This window comes from Etheostoma spectabile, chromosome 22, assembly GCF_008692095.1.
Source record: "Etheostoma spectabile isolate EspeVRDwgs_2016 chromosome 22, UIUC_Espe_1.0, whole genome shotgun sequence".
NCBI lineage: Eukaryota > Metazoa > Chordata > Actinopteri > Perciformes > Percidae > Etheostoma > Etheostoma spectabile.
In genome coordinates this window covers 3446304-3461598 of record NC_045754.1, presented here as the reverse complement: position 1 = coordinate 3461598, position 15295 = coordinate 3446304, and the positions used below count along the sequence as shown (strand labels likewise).

Genomic DNA, 15295 nt, shown 5'->3' with positions numbered 1-15295 from the left:
ACCCCAGCCTCCAGCTGTTGACCCCAGCCTCCAGCTGTTGACCCCAGCCTCCAGCTGTGGACAGTCACTAGTCTGCTACTGTGCTTTCCACTGCAGCAAGGTGTTCAGAGACAAATCACCTGCAGACCTCGAAACAATCCGCAACAAAACTGACCGACCTCCAACGGCTGAACACACGCAGAAAGACGATAATTATATTTTTAGTTAAAGCTTTAGTGAGCTCTCCACTTCAGAGCAAATTGAAATTTTGAGCACATCAAACACTTCATTTTCCTGCATTTTGGTAACTTTTACTTCAACAATTTGTGCCTTTTTATGCATCAATTTATTGTGCAACTGTTTTTAATTATATAAAGGAAACTCTACTGTTTGTTGATCAGATGTTACATTGCCAGTCTCTGTGAGTACACACGTTCATATTGTCTGGTGGTATATCGCATGAGATCACCATATCCTGTTTTAGAAACTTGTTTTTCGTAACGGGCGGTTTTATTCGGGTAGATGTGGTAGATTTGAGTCCTTTAACCTCTCGGTCAGTGTCAGAATAACAGGCTGGATTTGAGCTGGTGTTTTTGTGGTGTTTCAGCGTCCTGTGAGCTTCCTCATGTACTCATAGTGGTGATTTAGGATGTTGTGGGAGTGTCAGCTGATTCCGAATGCCAAAAAATTTAAATTGAGCTCACACACTTGTACACACCCCCCAACACACCATCCCGACTACACACGACATCTTGTGCTCATACTGGTTCAAAGACGTTTAATGTGTCAGACCGTGTGTGTCGTCAGGGAGCTACTAAGCATCCGAAGAGTTTCCTTTGTGCAAAACACTAACGGGAGTTCACCCGGACACACTGCAGTGACACGTGTTGTGTGCATTGTTTTTGTTTGTGTGTTTGTGTGTGTGTGTTGTGTAGTGTGGTGATAGTGTGTGTGGTGTGTGGTGTGATGTGATAGTTGTGTGTGTGTGGTGATGTAGTTTGTGTGTAAGGTGGGTGTCGTTGTTTACCAAACAATCGCGCAAAGAAAACCAGGAAGTGGTTTGCAGAACTGGCATTGCCATATGAATTCAGTGTGATGTCCGTGTTCAAAAAATGACAAGACCGAATAACCCAACGAGTCACTCTCAGTCAGGATTCTTTCCTTCCCTATCACACACCACCACGCAGGAGCCTTCCGTCCTTCACAAAGCCAAACACCACCGTCAGGGGCTTCCCTCCACCACAACCAGCCAGTCAGGAGGCCTCCTCCTTCACAACCAGCCAGTCAGGAGGTCTCCTTCTTCACAACCAGCCAGTCAGGAGGCCTCCTCCTTCACAACCAGTCAGTCAGGAAGCTTCCTCCTTCACGAGGGAGCGATTCATTGTTATCATTATAAAAATTATTATTATTATTTAAAGCTTATTTATGCATTTGCATCATTTCACTGACCTGGATGCTTTGGCTGTTAATCTTCAGTCTCTGCACAGTGCACAGTAAATGCTTGGTGCAGTTGACAGATGTGACCACTAGGGGGCGGTGTCACATAATGTCTCCATGTTCAGTGAGTAATAACTCACCTGCACGCTCCCTGCATGAGAAACATTACCCGGATATTTCTGCTGTCAGTCCGGTCAGGAGTGTGTTTTGAGAGGCTGTATGAGTCATTATTCTTCATTTAATCTCCACATGTGTGTGTTTTTCTTTGTTGGCGTCTTAGCGCGGGCTCCCTGCCAACCTGCAGCAGCACAAAACCACTCTGGTTTGGGGAGGAAAACCAGTTTGGTCTGGAGGTAAACCACCTCAGCAGATCATTGTTCTAGACTGAGAAGAGACTCTGGGTTCAGAGAATTAAGTGTGCAGCATGTTTGAGGAAAAGTGACTTACACTTCCAAGGATTTAGAGACTGGCTGAGTCTCATTCCACATACAGTACTTCTGCAGTACATTGGTGTAGAGCCCACTTTTGATGGTTAGTATTGTCCCAAAATGAACATTTGTTAAAACCACTCACTGGAAATGATGAGTGGGATGAACGCAACACATGTGAAAAACATGTGAAAAACACATGCTGATTTCTAACAAAGTGGGCGAGCACTGAGCCCTGTAAGATCAGCAGTCATCAAGATGGCCGTTAAGAATAGTGGAAGATGTGATTGCTACACAATGAGCTGCCAAGGCCCAGTATCAGGACCAGGACCAGTATCAGAACCAGTATCAGGACAAGACATGCTTCCACAGTCTGTGGCAGCTTAACCCACTCAGTGTATTTAGTATTGAACCAAGTGTAATCCTGTGTTTTAATGTAGTCATTTGCAGTCATTTAAATGGCTGTTCTACAGAAAATTTAATTTTTTAAGGACTTGTTTGTGCATTAATATCATAGAGGAGTGAAGAAAATAGAAAATATCAACATTTAATAAGTTGGAATCAGGTTTGCTTTTTTTCAAGGAAAATGACTCAAATAGTTGACGATTAGTGTAGTTGTTGACTAATCGGTTAATTGATAAATCTTAGCAGCTCTAGTGTGTGTGTGTGTGTGTGTGTGTGTGTAGCTGTGTGTGTGGCTATGTGTATGTGTAGCTGTGTGTGTGTGTGTGTGTGTGTGTGTGTGTGTGTGTGTGTGTGTGTGTGTGTGTGTATCTTTGTGTGTGTGTGTGTGTGTTCCTCACACGTGTGTGGGAGTGTGATTGTGTTGGTCCGTCTCTGGAATGTCAACAGTGAGTCACGTCGTCTTGCTCAACTTAAGGCGTGGAGCCGCTCCGTCCTCCAGCTCCACTCACACGCCCCGTCCTCCAACATCCATCAGGTTCAGCCCGTTGGACAAAGTGTGTTCAATCTGTCTGTCTGTCTGTCTGTCTGTCTGCCTGCCTGTCTGTCTGTCTGTCTGTCTGTCTGTCTCTCTCTGTCTGTCTGTCTGTCTGTCTGTCTGTCTGTCTGTCTGTCTGTCTGTCTGCCTGTCTCTCTCTCTCTGTCTGTCTGTCTGTCTGTCTGCCTGTCTCTCTCTCTCTGTCTGTCTGTCTGTCTGTCTGCCTGTCTCTCTCTCTCTGTCTGTCTGTCTGTCTCTGTCAATATATATACCCGAACATTTTCCATTATGTCAAATGTCTGTTGTCAAAATCATCAAAATCAACAATTTCTTTACATGCACTTATGAATGATTAATCAATATTCAAAAGCCCCTCGTTGACCAGACCGGATGCCTCAAATAGAAAGGCCTGTCCCACTCTCTCCCCTCTCATTGGCTGTCTCTGAGCTCCCCTCTGGCCAATCCCGTGTCCTCTCTCCCCTCAGTGTCCCGCCCCGCTGAGTGTTTGCCTCCTGTGTCTGTGTCGCTGCCGCACTCCGCTCTCAACCTCCCACGCCGTCTGACGGGGCTCCGAGGATGTGTGTGTGCGTCTGTGGATGTGTGTGAGAGTGTGTGTTGCAGTGTGTGTGTTGCAGTGTGTGTGTGTTTGTGTGTGTGTGTGTGTGAGAGGAGATTTAAAGGGAGAAAAGACACTGCAGAGGAGGCCAGCAGTGGCTTCATTTTTAGGGTTTTAAGTGTGTTTCCTCACGGAGAGACAGTTCAGGGATGATGAAGATGATGATGATGATGATGATGATGGGCTTCCCTCAGCCTCCGCGGGCTCAGGTCAGTGTGTGTGTGTGTGTGTGTGTGTGTGTGTGTGCGTGCACAATCAACCTGTTTATAATAGTTTCCAGGATGTGTGTGTGTGTTTTGTTTTGTGTGCGGCCAAATATTAATAACTTAATGTGTCTTTTATACTTTCAAATATCAAGAAATTATGTCATAAGACAGAGTCAGAGCCCAACGTAACATCAGGTTTTATTTTTCAAGTCTGACTCGTCTGTCGATAAGGCTACAACAATCTATATATATATATACAATCTATATAACATTAGGTTTTCGGATCGAGGCCGTCCCATTCCAGCTACAGTTCCAACATTTAAACCTTGGAGCATTTGACCCAAAAATCCCCAAAACTCTAAGATTGCAGCGTAATAATTCATCAGCTGTAATTTTGACCCGTTGGATTTCCTACAGATGTAAAAGTTAGCCGACTGAGTGGACTAATGTCAATTTTATTTTGTCATTCTTCTGGCCGTTTTAGCCTAAAATAAAAAGGGTGATTTAGATTTTTGTTACTTAAGTTCTGAAGATCCGCTGTGTGTGTGTGTGTGTGTGTGTGTGTGTGTGTGTGTGTGTGTGTGTGTGTGTGTGTGTGTGTGTGTGTGTGTGTGTGTGTGTGTGTGTGTGTGTGTGTGTGTGTGTGTGTGTGTGTGTGCGCGTGTGCGTGTGTGTGTGTGTGTGTGTTGCCTTTTGACATTTGTGTTCTCCACGTTGGAACTTTATTAGCTGTAGCAACACAAACTGTTGTCCTGTTGTCCTTTAAGTGCTGATATTATGAAAAAAAAACACTTTTTCGGGATTTGGGGGTTATTTTGTGCTTCCACACACATACAAAAAAACTACCCATGTTGTTTAGAGTGCGATCCGGTTTCTGAGTGTCTTCTGTCTCCAGTCTCCCGGTGAGCTGTCCAACATCTGCACGGCTTTCTACGTCACTAGAGACGAGGTGGCTAACCGTAGCATGCTAGCTCGTTTTCAATGGAAAGCACTGCTCCAACAGCCACTAGTTAACCATAATCTCCAAAAGAACTACTTCCTGTCCCTGTTCTACTTCCTGTCCCTGTTGTGTCCCTGGTCTAGAAGACGTCTCCCAGCTAATTCTGCCTTGGACTGACCAAAGCTAAATGAATGGAAACCTTTTCTGGTACAACCTCAAAATACAATCAAAAACCTGAAAATGAGCAGAATATGGAAACTTTAAGGAAACTAGACAATTTGCATTAATGCAAAATGTCACACTAGTGGATAATGTCGACTAACATCGTCCGTTTATAAAGTCACGCTTGACTCTACAGTTACGAAAATGCCAATACAAGTCCTCAGAGCCCAATGTCGAGTCTTTAAATAGCTTAACTTGTTTCCAAAATATGTCAGAAAAAAACAACCATGCTTCTGTTTGAAGGTTATTTCTTTTTTTAGTGGTTTTAGTGTTGAAAGAATGTCAACTTGGGATTTTCTGCTTGTTACATGAGATTATCTTTGACCTAATTTTAAAGGTAAAGCCTATTTCATTGATCCCTTTTTTTTTTGGTGCTTCAATTATTTAGATTTTATTAATTACCTGCATCGATTGCAAACACATGTAGTGGCTGGGTGTGTGTGAGATGTCCACTACCCAGATGTATTAATGAGGATCTCTAATCCATACAGTGTTGGCACGGTATTGTTTCCATATGTTTCTCATATCTTCTCCGCTGTGTCCTGTCTGACTTTCGTTTTTACTTGTTAAGGGACTTTAAACGATCTGTGGAAGTGTGAGAGGGTGAGAAGTTACAGAGGTTGAAGAAAAGAGGAAGGAAGGGGATTTTGTGTGGGAATCAACCTGATTACGTGTGTGTGTGTGTGTGTTCGTGGATAAATGAACCATTATAGGAGAGGATTTGTAGTTTGAGGGCAGGGACTACATTTCCCTACCAGACTCCATAGAGAAATCTTGCAATTTAGGCAGATATGCACAATCATACCACCATTTCCTCTGTGTGTGTGTGTGTGTGTGTGTGTGTGTGTGTGTGTGTGTGTGCGAGAGGGAGAGAGAGAGAGAGAGATGAGAGAGAGAGAGAGAGAGAGAGAGTTGTGGAGTGGTGTCTAGTGCTGTGTGTGTGAAGATTGTGAGAGACTTTGTGTGTGTGTGTGTGGTGTGGGTGCGGGTTTGTGGGTTGGGTCGGACTCGAATTGCAGCCTGGCTGCTTGGGCGGTGATGCCGTGGGGGGGGGAGACGGTCAACCACGCTTGTACCCAATTAATGTGAGTGCGCACTGGACTGGCCATGCCCACACACACCACCAACACACACACACATATTAATCATCTTAAGATTGTTTTTTACTGTCAAGGTAAATAATGAACTGCCGAGCTCGGTTCCCTTTTTATATTTTGAGTCACGTAGAATTTCCCCTGAATAAAAGAGGATTTACCCTGACGGCTCTATTAATTATATTTTATTTTAACATTAAATCAAATGTAATGGGAAGGGGTTTATTGTTCTGAACCCACAGAGAGCTCTCTTAACTAACTCTCTCTGCAGAGCCTCTTCAGGGCTTTGTGTTGTTTCTACATTTTGCATCTGGTTCAGTCTCCGTGTTTTCCGATGGTCCCACTGTCCTCTACCTGACACAGTTAGAGACCAGCTGCTGAGCACAGATGAGCATGGACCGGCTGAAGAGACCGGTATTTTCCTCAGACGTTGGTGGAGATCAAAAAGACAAACACTCCTAATGAATCCACCTGTCGCATTGTGTCGCCAACTTTCTAAAAACACGTTTTCTGTTCATGTTCTGACCGACGGGTAGCCCGCCCTCGTTAACCGACCAGCACTTTACCTGCTCAGGATGCTCGGACGTTGTTTCCGCGCTCGCTGTGGACAGCTGCAGACTTTCAGCCTCAAAGTTGGAACTATACTCTGATATATATATATATATATATAAGCATATAAGTCCGATGCCGTCTCCACTGCAGCTGTGTGTCTGCTGTCAGCTGATTTCACCCGTCTGTCGTCATCGAAATAGTGGCATGTGTCACGAATTTAGCAGAAAAAAAGGTCTTAAAACACATCTTGCTACTGCAAAGTTAGCACTACCAAGCGAATAAGCAGTCAAGAAATACAGTGTACGGACTATTTTTTGACGTGGTTACAATGCAGTAAAAAAAAACCTTTTATTTTTGTTTTAATTAAATAGTTTTTAACTGTTTACCTGATTGTATTTAGTCGGTAACAGAACACCCTCCGCTCAATATCGCTCGGCGCTAAACTCCGATTTCACCCCGCTTTACTTAATCTCACACCTTTTTTTGGGGGGGGGGCGGAAGCTCAGTCTGTAGGGAGTTGAGTTGGGAACTAGGGGGTCGCTGGTTCAAGTCCCCCCGTACGGACCATAGTACGGAGTGTGGACTGGTAGCTGGAGAGATGCCATTTCACCTCCTGGGCTGGAGGTGCTGTTGAGCAAGGCACCGTACCCCCTCAACCGCTCAGGGTATCTGTTCAGCAGCCCCCCCCCCCCCAAATCAATTAGCATCTCCCCATTAGTGCCTGTATAGACCTGAGCATAGTGTGTTGTTCAGGCACTGTGGTGTACGGTACTGTGTGTAATAACAACAGAGTGTAAATTGTAATTTCCCCATAAGGGTTTAATAAAGAGAATACATTGTTATTCATTATTTCACTGCAAACATAGACAAAAAGCTGTTGGGATTTATCAGATGAACCGCTCCTTTCTGCCAGCAGAAAGTTCACCGGATGACAGGCATGAACGGGGGGGGGTTCACCTGCAGGTTCAGTGCTGCAGGAACACACAGACAGGCTCGGGCAGGCTTTGAACCCATGGCGTTTAGGGTAGGAATACGGCCAAACGCTAAAAATAATATATAATCTCAATGATCCTGACATCCGCACTATAGTTAGACTCAATATCATGTATACTATAGTTAGACTCAATATCATATATACTATATTAACCAATATCAGATATACTCTAGTTTAACGATCAATATCATTATAACTATGATTAGACTCAATAGCAATATACTATAGTTCAGACTCAATAGCAGTGTCTACTATAGTTTAACGCAACACCAGTATCATGTATACTATAGTTGAACTCAAATCTATATATACTAATCAGTTAGACTCAGTAGTATCGACCTCCGTATCATGTATACTATAGTTAGAAAGACTCAATATCATATATACTATAAGTTAGACGTCTAATATCATATCATACTACTATAGTTACGGACTCTTATCATATATACTAAATCGTTATATACTCAGTAGTTTAGAGACATACAGTAATCATTTAATATCTTATGTTAGAACACTCACTATCAGGATACATATAACGTTAGACTCAATATCATGTATACTATAGTTAGACTCAATATCATTATACTATAAGTTTAATACCTCAATATCATGTGATGTCTGATAGTTACGACCTCAGTATCATGTCATAACTATAGTTAAAACTCAATTACATATAATACTATCGATTATAACTCAATATCCGATATCTAAAGTTAGACTCAGTAATCATATATACTATATTTTCGACTCGTATCATCTGTATACTATCGTTATACTCACGATATCTAACTCTATATGTTAGAACCTCATATCATATATACTAATATAGAAACTCAGTATCATGTATAACTATAGTTAGACTCAATTTCAGAATACTATAGTTAGACTCTAATATCATGTCTACTAATAGTTAGACCAGTATCAATTATACTATAGTTAGACTCATCTCATATATAGCTATCGTTAGACCGTCAGTATCAATGTAATACATAGACGTTAGACTCACGATCATAATATACTATAATTTAGACTCATATCATATATACCTAAATAGTGTAGACTCAGTATCAATATCTATGTTAGACTCAGTATAGACTCATATCATGTATACATATATTTAGACTCAGTAAATATATACTATAGTTATACTCAATGATGCATATTCCTAGAGTTAACTCAATCAGCATATATAGCTGGGGACTACTGCATACATTAATTTAATTACGAATATTATATGGAATAGTCACAGTCACTTATTTCACGTACCTTGGCACAACAATACTTTTTGTAGTATGTCCCCCTAACTTTACTTAACACTTCTTTCATTTAATGCCACTTTCCCTTCATTCAGTAAACTTGTTTGCACCTGTCTGTTGGCTTGTTGTGTTTTTTACTGTAAAAAAGCTGCTTGCCACCTAAGGAATTCTCCCCATTAGTGGGAATCTAATCTAATCTACTTTACAAAGACACCTGCTGCCAAAAATCAACGCATGGCTGGCATGCCCCCCCTGTACCACACATCAGACCCCGCGTGTTACCGCTCACAAACAAAGATATAGTTCTACACATCTAGGTTTATATTGGGGACAAAATGGTCAATGGCCAGTTTTAGTGCTGATATTACATTCCCACCCGCTACAAAGACACAGTGTGTGTGATGCTCCAGAAAGTGAACCGATTGCAGCTGCAGAGAAACATTAGTCCAGATAACTTGAGCAACTAGCGCTAACTCGTCCTTTACTCACCCCTCCAACCGACGCCACCACCCTCCAGCGGCTGTCTCCGTAATCTGTGTATCTCGCTTTCCTTCTCGCGGTGTTGGACTGGGCACACTTTCCTTAATTCTTAATTTTCCTGTATTGTTTAATTTCCCACGCCATCGTCCGGTTCCACCAGGGTCTAGTGTTCCACTGTCTTCTCAGAACACGACCTCGGACGCACTTTCACCACACATCCTCCAACGTCACGCGACTTTTCAATACAAACTGTGACACACTGTGAGCCTAATGGCTGTGGAAGCTTTCATATCAGACACTGCTACTGTACTGTGCAGTGTGTGTGTTGGTGGTGTTGTGTTTGTGTGGGTGTGTGTGTGTTTGTGTGTGGGTGGGTTTTGATCGTGTTGTGAACGGTGCGAACCAAATGGTTTTAGCCATCTTCATGGTAAAGGTTCGGCAATTTTGCATCGCCTTTGTTTGAGTTTTTTGCTATGAAAACAAAACCTGAATGCGAGGTCAATAAAGGTGTTAAGTTCCTTTGTCATTTACTGTACTGGATATTTCTATATTTTTTTCTAGATAATTATTGTATGTACTATTCTAATTATATAATTATGCAGATATTCATTAATTGGTGTTGAGCCCCTAAAACAGTCGCAGAGGATTGCGTTTTCAAGGAAGACTAAGATACTCATCCATCCTCTTCAAAATTCATCTATTTTTCAGATTTCTTTTCTACTCGTTGCCATAGTGTTTTTGGCCAACTACCAGTTTGAAACCTCCTTTCCCCTGCGCTTCGGTCTGCCTCGTAAAGGTTCTTACAACTGAAATTAAATAAATTGGACTTTTTGGGGGCTTTTGGGGTACCAGGTGTCTGTCTAGGCTACACTCCAATAACGGGTCCCTTGTTTCTCTTTACAACACCCTTTGTGTTAAAATCTTGGTTGATGAATAGGTTAGTAATGAACCGGTGGACTCCTAGTGTGTGTGTGTGTGGTGTGGTGTGGTGTGTGTGTGGTGTGTGTGTGTTGTGTGTGGGTGGTGTGTTGTGTGGTATGTTTCATAGCCGTCTTGATCGGTAAAGTACTGAAAGCTTTTTAGAGGTAGTGATAAAAGTAAATTAATTTCTTTTCGGAAATGTATCGGGAGAAAGACGTATAAATAGCATTACAAGAAAAGACTAAGATAGAAGTACAATTACCACCACCATCAATGTATACTTGCAACAGATACTAACATCTAAGTAAAATGCTTACACTGTTTACATTACTATCATGGCTTTTCCAGACGCTTTTTGTGTTTCACACAACCTGATGGCTGCTGGGTTTCTGATATGGCTCCCGGGTTTTGACTACATCACTAATGACGGAGGAGATGTTATTGGAGTTTGGGTGCCGTAGTGTACATCCACATGTCTCTGCTGTTTTCTCACCCACAAACAGTGGGACGAAGAAAAACGCAATTCAGTGTTTTCTGGGGTCGTGGAAATCCCTCCAGTTATATACAATCACACACACAAATTGAACGGACGCACACACACACACACACCCAAAAACACCACACACACACAACCCACCCACACAACACACCACCTAACCACACTTGAGGACAGGTCCCTGTGCTTCCTCTGCTGATCTCATTGTTTAGATTCGGTGTCCGTCTGAAGCAATGAGATAGGATTGGAATTGTAGCTCAGTGGGTGTGACAATGCGACAGCTGGACGTAGGAGCACGAAGAAGATGGACAGCATAAGAGAATGGAACCACAATAAGGGTTAAAGAAGGGAAGAAATCCATCAGAGAACTTTAAACGCGAGTGTGAGGCAGACGAGATCACTTCACTGCAGAAGCATCGCTTATGTAGAGGGTTCGTTACTGCCGAAGATAACAGCAGCAGAGCCAGAGAGAGGACTGTTTAATGTCCTGTTTTATTGAAGCTTTGGCCCCGTCAATACCCATCCTTGAAATATTGCAGTGCCTGAATTGGTCCAAAACATCCATTGCATGACATGATCATTGCATGAGTCGTAACTTACTGTACATCCGGTACAGGTGGAACTGAAATATCGAACGGATCCATCTCACGGAGCCATCTGATTCACTGAGAGCCAATCAAAATTGTAAAGTCCATGTTATTATTCGACCTGTTTCTTCTTGCTGTTCTATTTTTTTGCCACTGGCCATCCAGCGATGCCGATGTATACGTATCACAAATCTTATTTTGTAATATTTTATAGGACCAATTGTCAGCTCTACATAGCTTCACCGTAGGCGAATATGGAAAATTCAATATCACAATATTCTTGACCAAATCCCCTCAGATATTGTATTCAACCAAAACGATGTTGTATGGTTGACCTCTGGTGCTTTAACCCAATGGTTATCTTACACAATGAGATTTTTGAATGCATATCTCCAGATGATTTAAATACTGACTTCGTTGGTTAAAGTATAATAGAAGAGCTAGAAAAATCTGGGAAGTTTCTACAAAGTTAAATAACTTTACTGGATCACGCCCCTGTAAATCAGGTAAAAACCAAAGCCTACTTTGCGTATCGTTTATCGGGTATTTGGATCCAAAATATCGTGCTTATTCTGATTTTCCCTCCATATGCTCCGCCGATGCTGCTCTTACCCATCAATGTGCATAGCACTGGGCTGTTTGGACGTCTGATTGGACACCATCTTCCACAAGGAGCTGAGGAGAAAAGGTCTGGGTCCACTTTGGTTTGTCCTGTGCTTCCACCTGGCCTGGATCCTGTATGGACTGGATCCTGCGCCGTCTCAGTCCTTCTAGGTCTCACAGTGGTTTGATGTGTTTGTGTGCTTATTTGCGCTCTTTTCAGTTGGAGTTACTGAAGTTTATGACCCTTTTCAGACCTGCAGAGCAAAGATAACATACCTCTCCCGTTTCACTGGCTGGGGAAGGAACCAACAAAAAAAACCAGACAAGGATGGTCCCAAAACCATCTGTCCTGCTTCTGCTATATTTAGTAGAGCTGGACCACTACACCATGTTACCAGAACAAAATCTTATATTAATACGACCGGAAGGTATTGGCAAACAACTTAATGCATACCAACATGTCTTCTTATGTTGAACAATGCGTTTTGCCTTGTGTCTAAATGTATCAATTCAAATCACCACACATTGTTTAGGCACATAAAACGTTTTAAAATCCCAACAATACGCACAGCGAAACAAACAACCTCAACACTCCACCCGTCCCCTTCCTCACCTGTCCTCTCCAGTGAGCCCCATGCTCGGGCTCCGTACCGAGTGCTAGCCATGATTCGACAGTCCTCCGAACCGACGTCCACACCCTGCCAGGCTGGTCCCACTGCTACTCGACATACGGGCACATGGGAGAAGCTGGACACTCCTCGAGCTCGACTTGTATGTGACGGAGAGTACGACACAACCGAGACACCTGCGCCACGAGGTGTGTGCCTTTCCCGCTCCTGATGGGTGTTCCCGTGGAGTTTTGTGGCGCTTTTAGATAACCTTCTGTGTTTTTTGTTCTGCCGCCTTTAACCCTCGTTTTTTGCTTTCACTTTCGAGGCCCCGTCTCGTGGTCCTCTCGTCTCAACTGACTTATTGGGGTTTTAAACAATTCCTGAAAATCAGATTTTAATTCATAAAATCTATTACAAATATTGTCTTTATCTCCATTTCCAACAGCTGAGATAACATCTATTTTCAGTGAATGCATCATCTCTACTAGTAAACACTATTAAACATTGAACATGGGGGGTTTTTGTTTGGTTGCTGCATAAGGTTAAATTCATGTTAAAAAATTCCACTATGGAAACAACATAAGTGTCAAGTCCATAAATATGCTCGAGTCAGGAAACAGGTTTACCACAGGAAAAAGGAAAGGACGGGCTGATTTCAGGCTAGAAAATGGGTTAATTCTTGACTCTGAACACTCATCCAATTATGATTAAGAACTTTTCATTTTCGTTTGGCGGTTTTTGGCGTGGCGCTCTCAGCGAGCCAACTATGGAGTAAGCATCCCGACTAGCTCCACAGAACTTTTACTTAAATTCTGCACAAAAGAGGCCCCTTTTCGAGAATCTTAACTTACCGTCTTTACTCGACATATTTTAACGTTGTACTCTACTCCTGCACGGCATCTCTAACGCAATCCTGAAAGAATGGCTTGGCAAGTCTACTAAATCCCGCACGCTACGGCTCTGGCCACGAGGCCCCATGGTCCCTATCCGTCTCATCCCCGGACCATGGGCTGAAACCCCTACCCGCTGACTTGAACGCCTCCCCACTCAGCTTTCCGGCAAGATCTTCTCACAATCGCTTCGTGACGATATTGGTCATATAAAAATCAATTCGGATATTATAACGTTGCTGGAAAAGGAAATGGGAGGGATTCAGAGGCGGACATCAATGTTGGTAAACCAGGCCGAGTTGCGATCTTATCAAAACTCGATTACTTACAGAGCCTAGCCCCTTTGAAAAGCACCACTGCTCGATGGAGAGTGTCGTCTCTCGTGGAGGATGATATGTTACTCGCACGTGACAGTGGACGTCTCAAGGCTCAGTCGGAATCTGCAGACACAATGTAGGATTTAGAGTCGCGTTTCAAGGAGAATAATATCAGGATCGTGGTAGTACGGAGAGCTGGTGAAGCTCCGCCAGGCGCCATCTCAGCCCCTACTCCAGAGTGCGCTCGGGTCCTAGCGAGGCGCCGGTGTTCTTGGATAGATGTTCACCAAGCTCAGCTGTCGCCCAACGCAATGCGTCCAAACCACTATTCGCGTAATATGTCTTCGTGTGCACTACTTCCCAGGACTATCGTGCCAACCCCATCTCCTTTCGCCATGCCAGGGATAAACAACAAGATCAGCTGGAGGATGACGCTTTCGGTCTACACAGACTAACGTGGCGGCTGAGTGGCCAAAGCTCGAGTCAGGAGTACCACGTGCGGTAGCATGCGCTTCGTGTTTCTGGAGTGTCTGTCCGTTTTCGTGGGATCCTCTTCCGCGGCTCCGCCTACGCATTACACACTAACAACCAGTAGCAGGCTCACGACGGCCAGGAGCAAGCCCAGACGTACGTCAACAAAACTTTCCTGCACGTGAGACTGCGTACCTTGAGAAATTGCTGATTTCCCTTTTAATTGTTTTGTTAAGCCGTATATCCGATGGCAATTATATCTCCCAATCGCACTCGCAAGGTCTTCTCTGAGATTTTCTTCACTCTCCCCCTTCGTCAGAAAGATTTTCCTGTGGCTCTCCTTGTTCTACTTACTGCTGGGCATTTTTTGGCTTCATGGAAATTTATGTCCTCTCGCTTTTCTTCTCTGACAGTGTTTACTTTTGTGCCCTAAGTGTTTTCATGAGGTCATGTTCTGTGGCTCTGGCGTGTTATAAGTTAGCGTGTTACCCTAGTTGTATCTCTGTTAGGGTTTATCCTTATGAGATAAGGCTTAATGCGGCCTGGGAAGTTCTGTACAGGTCAGCACTGGGAACCAAGTCGTTTTTTTGTTGCTTTTGTTTATGTTTTTTGTGCATGGTGGGAAACAATTTAGGCCTTGTGTTGGTTTGACACTAACATCTAGAGAATGGCTAATACCACAACCTTGGGTTCAATCAGATTCATGCCTGGAATATTAGAGGGATACACAATCCTATCAAACCGCAGCAGGTGTTTTTTACTGTCGACTTAAAATCACTGGGTTTCAATATTATGTTTCTTCAGGAAACCCCGACCTCTCGGGATCACTGGAGCACAATAAACTAAAAAAGGCTGGATCTACACCAGATTTTTTCCCACTCCAATTACGGGTTTTTTGGGGGGGGGGGTGGGGTGGGGGGAGATAGGTTCGTAGGGTGGGGCGGCGTACTAAATAGTAAAGGTGTTCCATTTTGTCAGGCAGTGTAATAAACCAGATATAAGGTCCGGTTTAGTCATTGTGGACAGGGAAGCATTTGGCAACCGTAGTTGCAAATGGTCAAAAAAAATTCTCTTGGTCCCAACTGGGACAACCCTCATTTCTTTTCTACCTTAGTTGGTAAACGCCTGTCTGATTCTTACGCGTCCATTTGTCTATCTACGGGGAGCACTTCACTTACTCTACAAGCCAAACTCTTAGACAAGGTCTAGCACCTGGCCAAAGTAAAATCTGTTTCTAGAATCTAGTGCGCTAGTT

At 43.3% G+C, this 15295-nt stretch overlaps 1 protein-coding gene across 1 annotated transcript in view; it reads left to right on the top strand.

The window, feature by feature from the left end:
• Nucleotides 1-3309: 3309 nt before the first annotated feature.
• LOC116672503 (phospholipase D1-like) overlaps nt 3310-15295 on the top strand; it is a 58649-nt gene continuing 46663 nt past the window's right edge. Inside the window, exon 1 of the mRNA XM_032504388.1 lies at nt 3310-3609. The gene's annotated coding sequence lies outside the window, so the exon portion shown is untranslated. The remainder of the gene's footprint in view (nt 3610-15295) is intronic.